At 43.3% G+C, this 17,421-nt stretch overlaps 1 protein-coding gene and 1 long non-coding RNA gene across 3 annotated transcripts in view; one reads left to right on the plus strand and one right to left on the minus strand.

The window, feature by feature from the left end:
• Nucleotides 1–5,330, plus strand: part of LOC127039155 (uncharacterized) — a 37,676-nt gene extending 32,346 nt beyond the window's left edge. For both annotated transcript variants that reach the window (XR_007770900.1, XR_007770901.1), the window contains one exon: nt 5,008–5,330. This is a non-coding gene — a long non-coding RNA (uncharacterized LOC127039155). The remainder of the gene's footprint in view (nt 1–5,007) is intronic.
• The window catches only part of PTAFR (platelet activating factor receptor), a 566,600-nt gene that overhangs the window by 248,102 nt on the left and 301,077 nt on the right, over nt 1–17,421 (minus strand). The gene's annotated exons all lie outside the window — the stretch shown is intronic.

Below are 17,421 nucleotides of genomic sequence, written 5' to 3' on the forward strand. Positions count from 1 at the left end.
ACCACCCTTGTCAGCTAAGTAGAGAGTTCAGTGACTGAGGAAGACTCTGATTAGGATTGTGAGAGGGAAAGCAGACATCGGGAATGACTCTGGCTCTCTCCTTGTTCATGACTGCTTCCCTGAGACTTCTATGCTTGAAGTAAAGCCTCCTGCCTGTGCAACACTCTAGCTTTAAACCTCCTGAATAGCGAAGACACTATTACGTGGGCGGGCCCTTGGAAGGTGAGATCTTAGTGCTACTTTCCCCTTTTGGCATGCACATCCATTAAAAGGGCAGGAGTTTTGCCTCTTTGGGCTGTGTTGGCTTGATGTTTAGTCAGTTTTCCAGGTGGAGGTCTAATAAACTGTTCGACAGATCAAGTGCACTGACCTGTATCAGCTGAATCTTACCTACATGCCAGCAGTGAAGGGAGTGGGTAGAGTTCTACTAGAACTTCAGAACAAAGTGTTCGTTGTGATTCCTTTTGTTTTTCTCTCCAGATTTAATGTGATTCTGACAGTATGCGTACTTGGATTTTCTTGTGTGTTGATCTTTAGCCTCTCTTTTTTGTATTTTTTGAGGCCCTTATTTTCTGGATTAAACCTCTGCTCATGTTCTGTTTTTCACCTTGATTTAATTTTTTTGGATACAAAGTGGCTACAAATATATTCTTCTTCCAAACCATTACTTAATGACCCCCATTTGTTTGTAACCTGCTCTCTTACACTTTGTAAAGCAAACTAAAGGCCTGCGGTTCTGAAGAACTTATTTCTTGCTTGTGATAGGAACTTTCTTTGCAACTCTCACTTAGCAAAAAAATTGAAATAAGCATAGAAGCAAAGGAGGATAAAAACCATCAAGGTGCACAGGTGGCCCACCCTTTCATTTTAGGGAATACATCTACCTGTTTCTGAGGCATGATCTGTGCTCGATGACCCCTCCTCTGAGGCCCCTGCCACTGTATCTTGCAGGAAACATCTTTCTTATTCCAAATTGTAAGATTTTCATAGTGGTACATACTCATGAATACATAGTTAAGCATCTGGTTCCATTTATATCCAGAGGTACCATTAGCTTCCAAGGAATTCTTTTTCCTAGAATGATAAGGTGGATTTTGCCAGCAAAATTCCAAATCTGATCTTGTTTTCAGTTGCAAAGGGATCCACACATTCTGCAGCTTACATTTAATTCACATGTATCCTCATTCAAATCTATATCTGGGATATAGGTAGTACTTACACTAAGCAAGAACAATCCCCCTGTCCTCCTCTGTAGCTTTCTGTCACCGAAATAGGGTCATTTAGAAGACTCTCTTCAAATATGTATACATCTCTGTGGAGACCACACAGCACTTTGATACTAAATAAATAGTTTCCTTTGTTTATAATACCCCTCCTGTTCCTGTTTTTTCTCCAATTAAACAGTGAACAATCACACACACTGCTGCTGTTGTTAAAGTGAACTCCAAAATCCTTATCCCTGTCAGTACGTTACATAAACCGGTCGCTTCACAACTGTTAGATCCATAATACCTCCCTTACGTTACACAGCTTTCTGTGGGAGCAGGGCTGTTTGCAAATTCTGAATCCCTTGTTCAGTCTGGATTACATCTTTGCTCTTCATTGTGTACAGATGGGAAGAATGAGGCAGCACTAGCGGATCTGTGATTATGCAAATCCATTAGCCATTGCTTTTTCCCAGAGGGAGGAGCACAGCAGATGCAGAGTGGGAAATTGTGTGACTTGGCAAGCTCATACTTCCCCTAAGTTCCACGCCTTGAAGTTTTCTCTGGTTGCCTTCATCTTGCAGAGAAACGGCACCACGTTGTGAATCACAGCCGCCAAGTAGTTCTTGAGGAATCTTGTATCAGAGGGGTAGCCGTGTTAGTCTGGATCTGTAAAAGCAGCAAAGAATCCTGTGGCACCTTATAGACTAACAGACGTTTTGGAGCATGAGCTTTCGTGGGTGAATACCCACTTCTTCAGATGCATGTGGTGGAAATTTCCAGGGGCAGGTATATAAAACATTGTCTCATCTTGCAAGACAAACCCAAGAAAGAAACCAACAGGACTCCACTGGCCATCACATACAACCCCCAGCTAAAACCCCTTCAACGCATCATCAAGGATCTACAACCCATCCTGGACAATGATCCCACACTTTCACAGGCCTTGGGTGGCAGGCCAGTCCTTGCCCACAGACAACCTGACAACCTGAAACATATTCTCACCAGTAACTGCACACTGCACCATAATAACTCTAGCTCAGGAACCAATCCATGCAACAAACCTCGATGCCAACTCTGCCCACATATCTACACCAGCGACATCATCACAGGACCTAACCAGATCAGCCACACCATCACTAGTTCATTCACCTGCACATCCACCAATGTAATATATGCCATCATATGCCAGCAATGCCCCTCTGCTATGTACATTGGCCAAACTGGACAGTCTCTACGGAAAAGGATAAATGGACACAAATCAAACATTAGGAATGGCAATATACAAAAACCTGTAGGAGAGCACGTCAACCTCCCTGGCCACACTATTGCAGACCTTAAGGTGGCCATCCTGCAGCAAAAAAACTTCAGGACCAGACTTCAAAGAGAAACTGCTGAGCTTCAGTTCATCTGCAAATTTGACACCATCAGCTCAGGATTGAACAAAGACTGTGAATGGCTTGCCAACTACAGAACCGGTTTCTCCTCTCTTGGTTTTCACACCTCAGCTGCTAAACAGGGCCTCATTCTCCCTGATTGAACTGACCTCATTATCTCTAGCTTGCTTGCTCGCATATATATACCTGCCCCTGGAAATTTCCACCACATGCATCTGAAGAAGTGGGTATTCACCCACGAAAGCTCATGCTCCAAAACGTCTGTTAGTCTATAAGGTGCCACAGGATTCTTTGCCGCTTTTTGAGGAATCTTAAAATTCATAATTTCTGCAGAATTGGTGACTTTTTTGCCCATTCACCCCTTGTGATTATCCTGACTAGCTACAAGATGTTCTGTCAGAAAACTCAGTGGAACACTATTACATATGATGTTGCCTGCTGTCTTTAATTTTAGTATCATGGATAATGCTCGTCACTGAAAATCCCTTCCATGGTATTGAGTAATCCTCTGCAGCTCATGTGCCCCTTCAGCCTCCTGTGGTTCCATCGGGCTCATTTGGGACCTTAAGGCCTTATGGACAATAGGAGAATTAGCTAAAAAATGTTTGTCCAACTGTGGTGTCTGATGCCACCAGACCCATCTACAGTAGGGCTCCCACCAGTGCAGCTTGATAAAATTCTTTCTGCCTACAAGGCCTGCAAGAAGTATTGTACAATACGATGCATTCTGTTTGCAGAAGTGTTAGGGGAGAGAGTGCTTACTGAGTCCAAGATTGTTAGATTGCTTTTTATTGGTATTGCCATAGTGCTTAGTTCCACTCCTGGCCCTGGGCCCCACTTGACTGATGCTGTACAAACAGAGAACAGAAATGGTCCCAAAGAGCTTACTATTGAAGTAGAAGACAGGAAATGGGTACAGACAGATTGACAGGGGTACAAGGACACAATGAGACAATAAGGGACAGTAAGCAAAGTAACAATCTGTTCTATAGCTGATCTTTTAGTGGTCTCACATGAGATTTCCATTGTACAGCAGGAAGAACACAAGCAGTAATCTGTACACCATTCCCAGACCTCTATCTTTCTGATTCCTACTTGGAAAGTGGAGTTGGTTGGTTGGCTGTTTTTTTTAAGCACACGTGCCTGTACAGATTAAAGCGTTTGGTGTTTTTCCTAGTTCTTCATACTACACCATTTCAAGATAATGCCTAATTAATCAGATACAAAACAAATATCTTCTCTTTTCAACTCCAATTTTGGCTTATCTGTACAACTCAAAGACCCTACATACATAAGGTCTGCCAGTTTGCAGTACAGTAGAACCTTAGAGTTACGAATACCTTGGAAATTGAGGTTATTCGTAACTCTGAAATGTTCGTAACTCTGAACAAAACATTATGGTGGTTCTTTCAAAAGTTTATAGCTGAACAATGACTTAATCCAGTTTTGAAACTACTATGCAGAAGAAAAATGTTGCTTTTCCTTTATTTTTTTAGTAGTTTAACATAGTACTTTACTGTATTTTCCTCTACTCCTGTCTTCCCCCCACCCCACTCCCCCGCCGCTGCTCTGGTCCCAAGTGAGGTGTGTGGTTGACTGGCCAGTTCATAACTCTGGTATTTGTAACTCTGAGGTTCTACTGTGCCAGATATTGCCTTTGGGAGATCAGTGTTTTCATTACTAATACCTAATAAAATCTGCTGTGGAAGGGAGGCGTTTGCTACAGAATATCATATTCACATCTTTAGAGGAACAAAGTGATTTCCTGGCAAAACTTGGCTGTGAGGCTTCATTCATCCATGTTATTTACTGACAGTTGTATATCAGACTGTATCTACTCATCCAACACCAGCCTCCTTTGCCTTGATGGATCATGTGTCTTAACAGATTTTTCTGTCTGGGATGGTCTTCCTTTATCACTCTCCTTTTAGAACTGCCTTACCTGTAATGAATATAATCTAAAACATCTCATCTCTTCTTCCTTGTGTGTCCTTTTTATAATTGCTATATCCTTCTGTTATTTAGTTTTGAGTTTAATTATTTCCAGTTCATTGTTTTGAGAGCTTGGTTTAGCAACACTACAAATAACTGGAGTCTGTACTAAATGTGGAAGCCAATATTGTGAATGTTAATGGTAATGTTAAAACCTCTGTAATGTACTAACATGGGAAGACTTGGATGCTAAGTACATCTTTTGCTTGGCTAATATCTTTTCTCAGTTGTTTGTGGTGGTTTTGCTATATATTTTCCAAATCTTAATAGCAAATCTTAATAGCAAATGTCTTTTTTAAGAAGTAATGAAACAACATTGTTGAGGTGCAAGCTGATAACAGAGAATGGTACGTAAGCAGCAAAAAGCCTGTACTCTTAACTTTCCTTAACATTGTCTCATCTTATATTCCCAGAACAGAGTGTGAAGTGAATGGGAAGCAGCTGAAACCAGGATAAGATCTAAAGAACAATGCAAGAAGAGCTAGGAACACATTTTTAGCTGTCTAGAGGTAGTATGGTCTGGAGCAATGAACATTAGTTGGAATTAAGGACTTGGTCTGCCACTGATTTGCTCTGTGGCCTTTGACAAGTCACTTCACTTCTGTGCCTCATTTTCACCATCTGTAGAATGGGAATAATGCAGGGGTCTCAAACAAGCCACTGGGCTATTTCCTACGGCCTGCCAAGCGGCTCCTTTTTCCCCCCTTCCCCCGACCTACCTCCAGGCCGGGGGGGGGGCAAACTACAGCCCCCCTCGAGCCCCACGCCACTCCATGAAGCAGCTGGCATCGTCCCTGCAGCCGGGGGCCGGGGAGGGAGAAGCAGAGGGCTCTGTCTGTGTTTTGCTGTGGCTGTCAGGCACTCTCCTCCCACCCCACCCCCCACCCCACCCCCCGCAGCTCCCATTGCCTGGGAACGGGTAACCATGGCCAATGGGAGCTTTGGGGGAGGTACCTGGAGGTGCAGCAACCAGTAAGCAGAACCCTGCATTACCCCCCCGAGGCCATAGGGGCATGGTTCCAGCTACTTCCTGGAGCAGAGTGGGGCCGGGGCCAGCAGCCTGCCCTGGCCCCAGTGTACGCTGCTGCCACCCCGGAGCCCAAAGTCTTCCTGCACCCCAAGCTCCTGCCCTGACCTCCATGCCTGCACCTCAGCCCTGTGCCCTGACCCCCCTGCTGCATCCCACACCTCTTCTACACCCCAACCCCCTGCCCTGAGCCCCCTGCTGCATCCCACTCCCCTTCTGCACCCTGAGCCACCTGCCTGCACCGCAGCCCTCTGCTGAACCTCAACTCCCTGCCCTGAGCCCCTGCCACACCCCACATGCACCCTCTGAGGGCAGGGAGGGGGCGGAATTGGGGTGGGGACTTCAGGAAAAGGGTTGGAACGGGGGCAGGGAAGGGGTGGAATGGGGGTTGGGCTGGAGGCAGCGAGGGGATGTGTGTCAGTGTTGCAGCCCTCAGGCCAATGAACTAGACCTCATGTAGCCCTCATGATCATTTGAGTTTGAGACCCCTGGAATAGGTGAATATGGACTATCTCACATGGAACATGGAAAGCACTATATAGGTACCAATTTTTTCCCCCAGGCAGCTTGCGTACATGTTCAAATTAAGGATCACTGTCTGCTTTGTGGTGAGAAAATGCAGCTTTCTACCACTGATAGGTGGTTAAGGACAGGTAATTAAGTTCATTGAAGTTTTAAGGTAGTGTTTGCTGTGAAGCCTAATGAAAAGTGACTGTGGCAAGTATGGCAAGATTCTCTAATGTTTATACAAGATTTGCACAGACTCTTCATTTATAGGAGGACTTCAGTTTAAATTCCTGAATTGCTGCCCTCATACCTATGAAAGTGATAGGTCTTGTTGATACCTTGACTAGATAAACATTTGTTTAGAAGCTGAAATGTTCAATGAGGAATAATGAACCATAATAATTTGAGAGCAGGAAAATGAGATCATTGGCACAATCCCAAATTTCTTTTTACTAGAGCTTGTATTTTTATTTGTTCTAAATCAATCATGAGAATTCAGACTACAAAGGAAGAGATCCAGGAGAACATTGCGGATACATTAATAGTGCAGGTTAAACAGTTGCTGCAAGAATTCTCAAGTTAAGCATTAACTGCTGCAACAATGTATTCAATCTATATTTTGGAAGAAAAAGGCCTTTTGTCTTGGAATACATTGGCGCTATTTAAAAGGGACAAATGACAGCTAGTAAAATGATGCAAAAATAGCATTGTTTAGGCTGCTGTCCTCTTCGAGGAGCTCCTGTACTTGCTGATCAGACAGCATGTGATCCTAGAAGTGAACTACATGTGTGTCAAAATATCAGGTGGGTGTTGTAAGTGTATTTACAGTGTTCTCTGTTGTAGTTTGCAGTGTATTGAAAACTATGCATATGAATTGTATGTTTTTATTGGTCCTTTTTGTAATAGCCAGATTCCTCTAATAAACATCTATCTGAAGTCGGTATTTTGTGGCTGTTTTCCAAAGGTCTGGGTGTTTTTCAAGTCACCTGTTCTCAGTGCAGCACCATTTTCCCTGCTAAACCAAGAGGAGAAGAGGAATCCTCTGTCATAATCATTAATTTTGGGTTGGAATTCTGTATACGAGCTCTCAGCTTTCAATTAAAATATTTTCCACTCTAGTTTTCAAAAAACATAACATGTAGCTCATTTAGATGTTCTGAAGATGTATTGACTCAACTCAACTGTGAAAATATCAGTAAAATTAAACTTTATCCAGTGATTCCTGTGGAGCATGGTTCAGTAACTTTGGCTATTTTGGGGGGGGGATCTTGGTTGAGATCATGTGTCTTTGCCCCAATTAAGGGCCAAGTCCTGATTGGCATTACAGTAGTGTAAAAGAAGCAGTTACTTTGAACTTGCATCAGTGACAAAGAGGCATTTAGTATCATCTTGGTTTCAGCTGCAGTGGTGCAATTTAAAAAAAAAAAATGTTAAATCAAAATATCTATTGGAATGCAGATGTCCACAACTGCAACACTTGCTGCTTTTGCCAAAAGTATGTGCTGAACTGACTTAAGGCATTGAGTGTTAGGTACCAAAAATGTGGAAGAAGGGAATTGCCCTACAAAATGCAGGCACATTGCATTTTATAGTTTATGCAGTTTATAGTCCCTTTCACCTATGGGAGCTGTTCTGGCCAGTCATGACAATCAGTTGGGCTTTATTTTTAATTCTGAATACACACCTTACCAGAGACAGAAGTGGATTCTTTTTCATGTAGTCTTAGTGCAGTTTATCAACATGCCAATATAGCAGTATCCACAGAGATGAAAAAATCAGTCAACCCTATCAACTTAATAGAAATGAAAGTTCAAGATCTGGGACAAGATGTTAAGGACGGCATGTTTACTAGTAGCTAAGTGAGAAAATTTGATGAAATAAAGGAAACAGAATATCCGGACCCTGCAGGGCTCTTCTCATTAGCATTGGGCAGCATGAGCTGGGGAGTTCTTGACTTAGTCAGTTTTAAGAAGGTTATAAACTCGGTAGTGATTGGAACTTAGATCTGCTATAACTGGGCTTTATTCCAGGTCACACGTACAGATCTCACTGAAGACTGCTTATGTGCAGGTCTTTTAACATTGAGCAAATGACAGTACAGCATTTCCTAGGTATGTGGTGATGTCCTTTTATAGTCACCCCCTCCTCCCACCCAAGGACAGTATTGTGGAATCTGTCAAGTTTTCTTAAAAGTGTCAACTGTTTAATCACTTGATGCTTGTTTCACCATTGGGTTTGCTTAGTAGCATGAGAGCTGTGTGATGTTTCTCTTGAAATTATTTTAGTGATTAAGGATGAGTTAAGCACTGCAACCTAAGATGGGAACAATATGGGTGGGCATCACAAAGCAAGCCTGCCAGTGTCTGCTGAAGATCACGTTGGGAGCAGAACTGATTTAACAGTTGTTTGGGAACATGAGCTACCACTGACTTGGGCCCATCCTAAATGGTGGGCCTACATGTGAAAGGCTGTCTTATTACACTAAATATCTGTGCCAATCCTATCTCTGCATTTGGATTCCACTAGAACCTGAATAAACACATCTTTAGAATTTGGGCTTGATTGTGTGAATTGCTGAAGTCAGTGGAAACTGAGTGTGGAATCTTACAGAGGCATGTTACACCATTATAATCTTAGGGGTCAATTTAAATAGTTGAATTGGTTTGAGTGGCTTTTTAAAGTTTAGTTTAAGGTACAGGCTTCATGAAGAACTTTGAGTTATACTTATGCCAGTATAATTCCTCCATGTGAATCCCTCCCTTTGGTCGTTTTTTTTAGTTTCGCTTAGACGCCTTTCCAAGCAAAATACACTAACCCCCAAAAGCACTCTTATCACAGTAAGTATCCATACAGTGTATAGTATAATTATATTGGTTTAAATTCACATCTTAGGTTATAGTGGAAAAATTTGCCCATATAGATCAAGCCTGAGGCAGTTGGCAACAGGCCTAAATGAAACTGAAATAAAACAAGAACATCACACAGATTTGTTTGTTTAAGGGCAACTTTCCCTATGTTGACAAGGCTGCAAGGAAGAAAACCTTTCATGTAGGAAGAGGATGTAAACCAAAACAGTCTCCTGTCTTTGAAAGAGAGGCTAGAAGTACTTATTAAAATGAAAACTAAGGGTCAGCAGGCTCCTGTACAGGAGCCTCTGCTGACTGCAAATTTTACAGGATTTTCTTATTCTGTGACTGAATTTTAAACCTGCATTCATACTATTTTAACCAAAGCAGGTCCCATAACAATGTTTGTGAAGGGTTAAACTTCAATGTGAGTTTAGCATAAACATTTGAGGGCTTGGCCCACAGTGCCATGTGCAGCTGGAATTGAAAACAGAAAAGATCAAATTTCTTCTTAGTCTTCAGACACTTTCTTATCCAAAGTATGTACAATAAAGACGTGTATGAAGGCAGCTGTGCTCTCTATTTTATTCATGCTCTTATGGATGTATTAACTAATAAGAACAAATTACTGCCTTTGAGGAGCTTCCAAAAGTTTAAAAAATCTGCAGAGACAAGGCCACCATATTCAATGTAGTTGAATAGAATTAAGTGTTCTGGAGACTTTTGTGCAAATAATAGACCTTAAACAGTCTCAAATCAGCATCTTCCCCCCCCCCCCCGAACTTATCTGTGGGATGCGAACAAAAAAGTGAAGAAAACGAGGGGGAACCTAAAGGTCATAAGTCCCATATAGACAAGGTATTGGAGGTTTAAGAAATGTGGTCGTCCTTGGCATTGTAGCCTGCCAGCAGTGCTCTGAACATTCTTCTCAGGGCCTGTTCCAGCATCCTGCTGTCCCACAAGAAGTGCATGAACTTCTCAAAGAAAGAAAAAATTCAATAATGGGGATTTCAGCTATCCCCATATTGACTGGGTACATGTCAACTCATGACGAGATGCAGAGAGAAAGTTTTTTGACACCTAAAATGACTGTTTCTTGGAGCAGTTAATCCTAGAACCTACAAGAAGAGAGGCAATTCTTGATTTAGTCTAAGTGGAGTTCAGGATCTTGACCAAGAGGTGAATATACCTGGACGGCTTGGTAGTAGTGACCATAATACAGGTATAATTAAATTTAAACACCACAGCAACCCAACATTGTAGCATTTAATTTCAGGAAGTGGGACTACACAATGAGGAAATTAGTGAAACAAAAGCAACGAAGAGTCCTGTGGCACCTTATAGACTGATGTATTGGAGCATGAGCTTTTGTGGGTGAATACCCACTTCGTCAGATGCATGTAATGGAAATTTCCAGAGGCAGGTATAAATATGCAGGCAAGAATCAGTCTAGAGATAACGAGGTTCAATCAGGGAGGATGAGGCCCTCTTCTAGCAGCTGAGATGTGAACACCAAGGGGGGAGAAATTGCTATTGTAGTTGGCTAGCCATTCACAGTCTTAATTTGACACCATCAGCTCAGAATTAAACAAAGAATGGCTAACCAGCTACAAGGCAGTTTCTCTTCCCTTGGAGTTCACACTTAAGCTGCTGGAAGAGGGCCTCGTCCTCCCTGATGGAACTAACCTCACTATCTCTCCTGCTACTTGAGAAATTTTATACACACATGGTCAGCTGTGCCTGGTACTCTGTTTATCTGTGCTGGAGAGGGAAGAGCTGAGGGGCCTGCCCAGATCTGATGTTGTGAATGACAGGTGGGGTGGTTCCCACCTAGGGTGCAACCTAGAACGGCGGTACCACTGAGCCTCCTTGAGTCACTAGCCTGGTTCCCTCTCACACTGTGCTGCTGTGACAAGCAACAGACCGCTCACTCCTGGTCCTACACTCCCACCAGCATTCATACACCCAGCTGCAGTTACATGCAGGCTCTGGCCAGCCACTGCATGAACCAACAATAGAGAGACTACAGACAAAATACCTCCAGCTCCCCAGCTTAGGACTCCAGAGTTGTACCACCCTGCGCTGGTCAAAAACCCAACCAGTATGAATTTATTCTCTCTCCTTCCACGGGGAGAGGAATATGCACAACACCTTTGTTAAGTGGGATGAGATTTTCTCAAATACTCAAACACACTAGTTAAGATAAACCATAAAACAAGTTTAACTATAGAAAGAGGTTTTAATTGACAGCAAACATATCAAAGCAGATTACCTAGCAAATAAACAAAACTGCAGTCTAAGCCTAATGTATTAGATAGGATTTGAATCAGCAATATCTCACCCTGACTGGTGATACAAGCAGTCCACTAAGCTTCCATACACAGGCTAGAAATCCCTTTAGCCTGGGACCGGCACTTCCCCTCCGTTCAGTCTTTGTTCCTCAGGTGTTCTCCTATGTGGGGAGAGAGGCCCCGAAATGACATCACTCCCCATCTTTTATAGTCTCTCCATATGACGGGAACCCCTTTGTTCTAAGCCAAGTTCCCAGCCCTTTTGTGGAAAAATACAGGTACCAAAATGGAGTTCAGAATGGACTGGTCACATGCCATTGCATGCCTTGCTGAGTCACAGCAGCCATTGTCCGTGGGCTGTCTGAAGTGTCCACAGGTGAGGATATGGTTTTCCATGGTTCATTGTCTTTGTTAATGGGTCATCAGCACTGTCTAGCTGCTTCATCGTTGTATCTGAAAGGCTAGCTGTGGGTGTTTCCAACTTCACAACATCTTTCAGTAACACATGCATAGCAAAACTTTATAATGTCACATATAGTGACAGCACATACAATCCAATTTGCAAACTAGACACCATTCAATTAGGCTTGAATAAAGATTGGGAGTGGATGGCTCATTACACAAAGTAGAACTATTCCCCCTACTGTTACTCACACCTTGTCAATTGTTGGAAATGGTCCATCCTGATTATCACTTCAAAAGTTTTTTTCCTCTGCTGACAATAGCCCACCTTAACTGATTACTCTTGTTATAGTTGGTATGGCAACACCCATTTTTTCGTGTTCTCTGTGTGTGTGGATATATACATATAACTTCCTACTGTATTTTCCACTGCATGCATCCAATGAAGTGGGTTTTAGCCCTCAAAAGCTTATGCTTAAATATATGTTAGTCTCTAAGGTGCCATATGTACTCATTCTTTTTACAAGATATTAATGTTCAGCAGATCAAGATGTTTACCTCACAAGGCACACTTTGTATAAAACAATTTTATGACAGTCTTGAATTTCAAGGTGCCAGTGTGTCACAGCAAGAGCCTGGGAGTTTCAAATCCATTGCCAGCCCGAGCCTAGTCTCTGCAGCTGAGCGCTTAGGGTTAGGGTTAGGGGGAAATGGAAAGGAAAAAAGGAAAGGAAAGTCCAGTTAGCTGTGACAAATCTCAGAACAAAATAAGGTGACTGCTTCCCATCAGCTGCATCACCGGCTACAGCAGAATCATATGCACTAGGCAAAGCTAGAGATGCCTTGAATTAAAGTGTTACTTAATGGTGACCTACAATGGAAAATACATTGAGTGGCTTGTCTGATTTTGCTTAAACTATTATTCTGGAATAAGTGTTCCCATGGAGCTAGTCAGGAAGAGCTCCAGGATAGACAAGCTCTTATTTAAATAGGTTTTTAAAACCAGAGAGTCTGAATAAAGGTTTCATTTTCTTGGTTGCGGAATGTCCTAGTCCTACTTGTACACCAGTCAGCCACACCACGCTAAACAGTCATCGATAGCCCCCAGTATAGGCAATAACTTAAGCACCTGCATAACTTTATTTATATTATTATCAGCATTTAGGAGCTCCCATCATGGACAAGGATCCCATTGTATTAAGCACTATACAAACCCTTGTGACTAATCCCACTACTTAAATACACAAAACAAAAGGTCGGTGGCAGAAGGTTCCATATTGGCACTGCCAAGACAGTAGGGGAAGGAGTGAAGTGGTGAAATCTACAGAAAACACAAAATAACTTAGGTCAGTCATGACCGAAGAGGACTGTGAGGAACCTGAGACAGACTTAATTCAGCCAGTTGAATGGGCAATTTGTTGGTAAATGGAATTCAGTGCTGATAAATGCAAAGGACATGAATAATACAGTGAAGAGTATGCTTATAAAATGTGCTGGTGACATCAAGCTAAGGGGTTGCAGGCACTTTGTAGGACAGGATTAGAATTCAAAATTATCTTGATAAATGGGAGAATAAGAAAATAAGATGAAATTCAATAAAGATGTGCAAAATACTACATTAGGAAGGAAAAATCAAATGCACAACTATAAAATGGGGAACAACAGTAGGCAGTGCTGCTGAAAAGGATCTGGGTGTTAAAATGGGTCACAAATTGAATATGAGTCAATGAGTTGTGAAAAAGGCTAATATTCTGAGGGTGCATCAGCAGGAGTGTCGTATGTAAACAGGAGTTAATTGTTACATTCTAGTGAGTATTGGTGAGGGCTCAGCTGGAGTATAGTGTCTAGGTTTGGGTACCACACTTTAAGAACGATGTTAACAAATTAGAAAGAATCCAGAGGAGAGCAACAATAATGATAAAAGGTTAGAAAACCCAACCTATGGTGAAAGATTTTTTTAAAATGGTTATGTTTTGTCTTCAAAAAGGAGAGAGGTGTGTGTGTGTGTCTGTCTAAAGGGGGAACCTGATAGCTTCCAAATATGTTAAGAGCTGTTACAAAGAGGGTGGTGATCAATTGTTCTTCTTCGAGTAGTGTCCCTATGGGTGCTCCCCTGTAGGTGTATCTGCACCCCTCCACCTCTAGTTGGAGATTTTTAGTAGCAGTGTTCATTGAGCTTGCACATGCACTGTTCCTCGAGGAAAGCCTCAAGGCTATCTAGCACTGTGCGGGCAACCCTTCCCCCCCCCCCATAACATTCTGCACCCCAAGGCATCCCGTGTTTACCATGGTGATATGATTATATGTTTTGTACAAAATATGCCTTGTGAGGTATCATTCTAAAAGTCTTGATCTGCTAAACATAAAAATCTCTTTGGATTGCATGCGCTGTCATTGTATGTGAAGTTATTAAGCTTTGCTATATATGTTATTGAAAGCTCTTGTGAAGTTGGAAACACTCACAACTAGCTTTTCAGGCACATCAAGGAAAAAGCTAAACAGTGCTAATGTCAATGGACCATGGAAAAGGCTTGTCCTCACCTGGGAATGCTTCAGCCAGTCTACGAATAATGGCTGCTCAGGAAGGCTTGTAAAAGCATGTGACCAGCCCACATGATGCTGAACTCCATTTTGGTTCCTGTACTTTTCCACAAACTGGGCTGGGAACCTGGCTTAGAACAAAGGGGTTCCTGCCCTGTGGAAAAACTATATAAGAGGGAAGTGACATCATGACTGGGACTCACTCCCCTACAAGACAACAGCTGGAAACACTGGAGGAGCAAAGACTGAGCTAGGGAAGGAGATCTCAGAAGGGAAAGAAGAAATACCTGTTTAAAGAAGCTAAAATTTTGTATGATCAGTCAGAGTGAGATATTGCTGAACCAAATCCTATCTAGTTTGTGTGAGACTTAGATTGCGGTTTTGTTTGATTGCCTAGGTAACTGGCTTTGATCTGTTTGTTATCTTTTAAAATCTTTCTGTAGTTAATAAATCTGTTTTATGTTTTATCTTAACCAGTGTGTTTTGAGTGAAGTGTTTGGAAATCTTAGTTCCGGTAACAAGGGCTGTTGCATACCTTTCCCACATTGAGCAGACCCCTGTGCAGTGCAGGAAGGTTTATACTCCAGTAGGGGGTGCAAGGGGAGCTGGGAAATTGGCTGGTGCCTTTATTATTGGTCCATAAGTGGCTTAGGTAAAGCACTCAGGTGACTCAGTTGGGTATGTGGTGCCACCTACTGTCATGTTGAGTGGTAACAGCAAAGCAGTGTGCGAGGCGCTGGTGAGACCTCACCTGGAATACTGTGTGCAGTTCTGGTCTCCCATGTTTAAGAAGGATGAATTCAAACTGGAACAGGTTCAGAGACGGGCTACTAGGATGATCCGAGGAATGGAAAACCTGTCATATGAAAGGAGACTCAAAGAGCTTGACTTGTTTAGTCTAGCCAAAAGAAGGCTGAGGGGGGATATGCTTGTTCTTTATAAATATATCAGAGGGATTAATATTAGGGAGGGAGAGGAATTATTTAAGCTTAGTACCAATGTAGACACAAGAACGAATTAGTATAAACTGGACACTAGGAAGTTTAGACTTGAAATTAGATGAAGGTTTCTAACCATTAGAGGAGTGAAGTTCTGGAACAGCTTTCCAAGGGGAGTAGTGGGGGCAAAAGACATATCTGGCTTTAAGACTAAGCTTGATAAGTTTATGGAAGGGATGGTATATGGGATAGCTCAATTTTGGCAATGGATCTTTGATTACCAGCAGATAAGTATGCCCAGTGATCTGTGATGGGATATTATATGGGATGGGATCTGAGTTACTGCAGAGAATTCTTTCCTGAGTGCTGGCTGGTGAGTCTTGCCCACATGCTCAGGGTTTAGCTGATCACCATATTTGGGGTTGGGAAGGAATTTTCCTCCAGGGCAGATTGGCAGAGGCCCTGGAGGTTTTTCGCCTTCCTCTGCAGCGTGGGGCACGGGTCACTTGCTGGTGGATTCTCTGCAGCTTGAGGTCTTCAAACCACAATTTGAAGACTTCAATAACTCGGACATAGGTTAGGGGTTTGTTATAGAAGTGGATGGATAAGGGTTCTGTGGCCTGCTTTGTGCAGGAGGTCAGACTAGATGATCACATTGGTCCCTTCTGACCCTAAAGTCTATGAGTCTATGAGGTCAACCTAGCTGAATAGTTGGGGACACAGCGGTTCCAATAGCTTCCAGGTTGCATTCTGGGGGTACATACCAAAGCACCCCCCCTCAGGCCACCTCTACTGCCTTTGGCCTCAAACAGGGCAAGCAGTTGTCCCTTTATTAGCATATGTCATTAGCATAAGTAGTAGTTTTTATTTCTTTTTATCTCTTTAATGGTGTTTCTTTTTACTCTATTGGGATTAAAGAAAAACAAAGAACTTTAGTTTACATTTCCTCCCCTGTCTGTGGGGATTCCCCCCCATACACATCCCTGAAGGTTTAGAAGATTTTTTTTTAATCTGAAAAAACCAGAACGGGGAAATAAGACTTTTCTTCAGCATTCCTCACTGAAACAGGACGTGCCCAGGAGTCGATTCCTGTAATGGCCATAGACTCTGACTGTGTCTGGGAGACTTTCATATCCCTCAGAACTGTGCCCCCTGCCGCCAGCTAAAGCTGCAGTCTTGCAGGAACTGGGAGCTGAAGGTAAAACTCCTCCTTATGCAGAAGGCACTTCAGTCTTCAGGGGACGCCAGTGCTGACCCCAGATCAGCCCCAGAGCCTTTAACTTCAAAAGGAGTAGAGTCATGGAAAAACCAGCAGAGTCACCTTGAAAAACATGGGCTCCAAGTAGTTGGCCAGCCAGGGGTTCCCCAGTGCGGCCATCTCAGTGCCGACAGCACCAGCAGCTCTGAGGCACAGCACCCAGAAGGGGGCCTCTGCTATGAGGTCTGCTGCGCTGCCTGGAGAAGCCAGGGGCTCAAGTGTTGAGGCAGTGGTACCACCCGTCTAAGGAGAAAGACCATACCATCTCTAAAGAGCAGCATAGAGAAAACTTTTGATACCAGGTGTGACAAAACTCCCATCTAGGGATGCACCTTCTCAACTAACAATGTACCACAGGCACTCCTCCGCAGGGCCGAGTGAGCCCACAGTACCACATAAACTCCAGTACCCTGGAGACCTGATGGTTGGGGAAGAACGGCAATCCTCAATACTTGGTGCTGGGCCCCTGGTACTGGGCCCCTGGTACTGAGGACATCTTGGCACCCAAAATAGCTCTCAGCACCAGGTTGTGTACCACCAATACCTCAGTCAGCACAGCCCTTACCCAGTGACGAGTCTGACAGGGGCCAAGAGGAGGTCATTTCCCTGGCCCCTCATCGTGGCCCACCGTAACAATACAAGGGCCCTCTTCAATTCCATCAAGCTGACCCATGATCTGGTATGGATCCACTGGAGTAACCCCATTGCCCATACCGTCCTCCCCTTATGGTTGTATTGTGATCCTTGGGTGACCACATCCCACATGTTGTGCCTGTCCAGTGTCTCTTAGAGAGAGTCCACCAGATGGTCTCCTACAGCCTAGATGTCCAGAGCTTCTGAGCCGGGGAGGAGGAAGATTTTTCAGAACAGGAAGAAGGGCTCAAAGGGGAAGCTACCCTTCCAGAAAACGTCACCTCATTTCCACCAGATGAGGCTGTAATGCCTACCCACATCACTAGGTGATGATTTAAAGAACTTTCTCGATCTTAGCAAGAGTGGCAGATGAGCTGCAGATTC

The sequence above is a fragment of the Gopherus flavomarginatus genome, chromosome 22 (assembly GCF_025201925.1).
Source record: "Gopherus flavomarginatus isolate rGopFla2 chromosome 22, rGopFla2.mat.asm, whole genome shotgun sequence".
Taxonomy (NCBI): domain Eukaryota; kingdom Metazoa; phylum Chordata; order Testudines; family Testudinidae; genus Gopherus; species Gopherus flavomarginatus.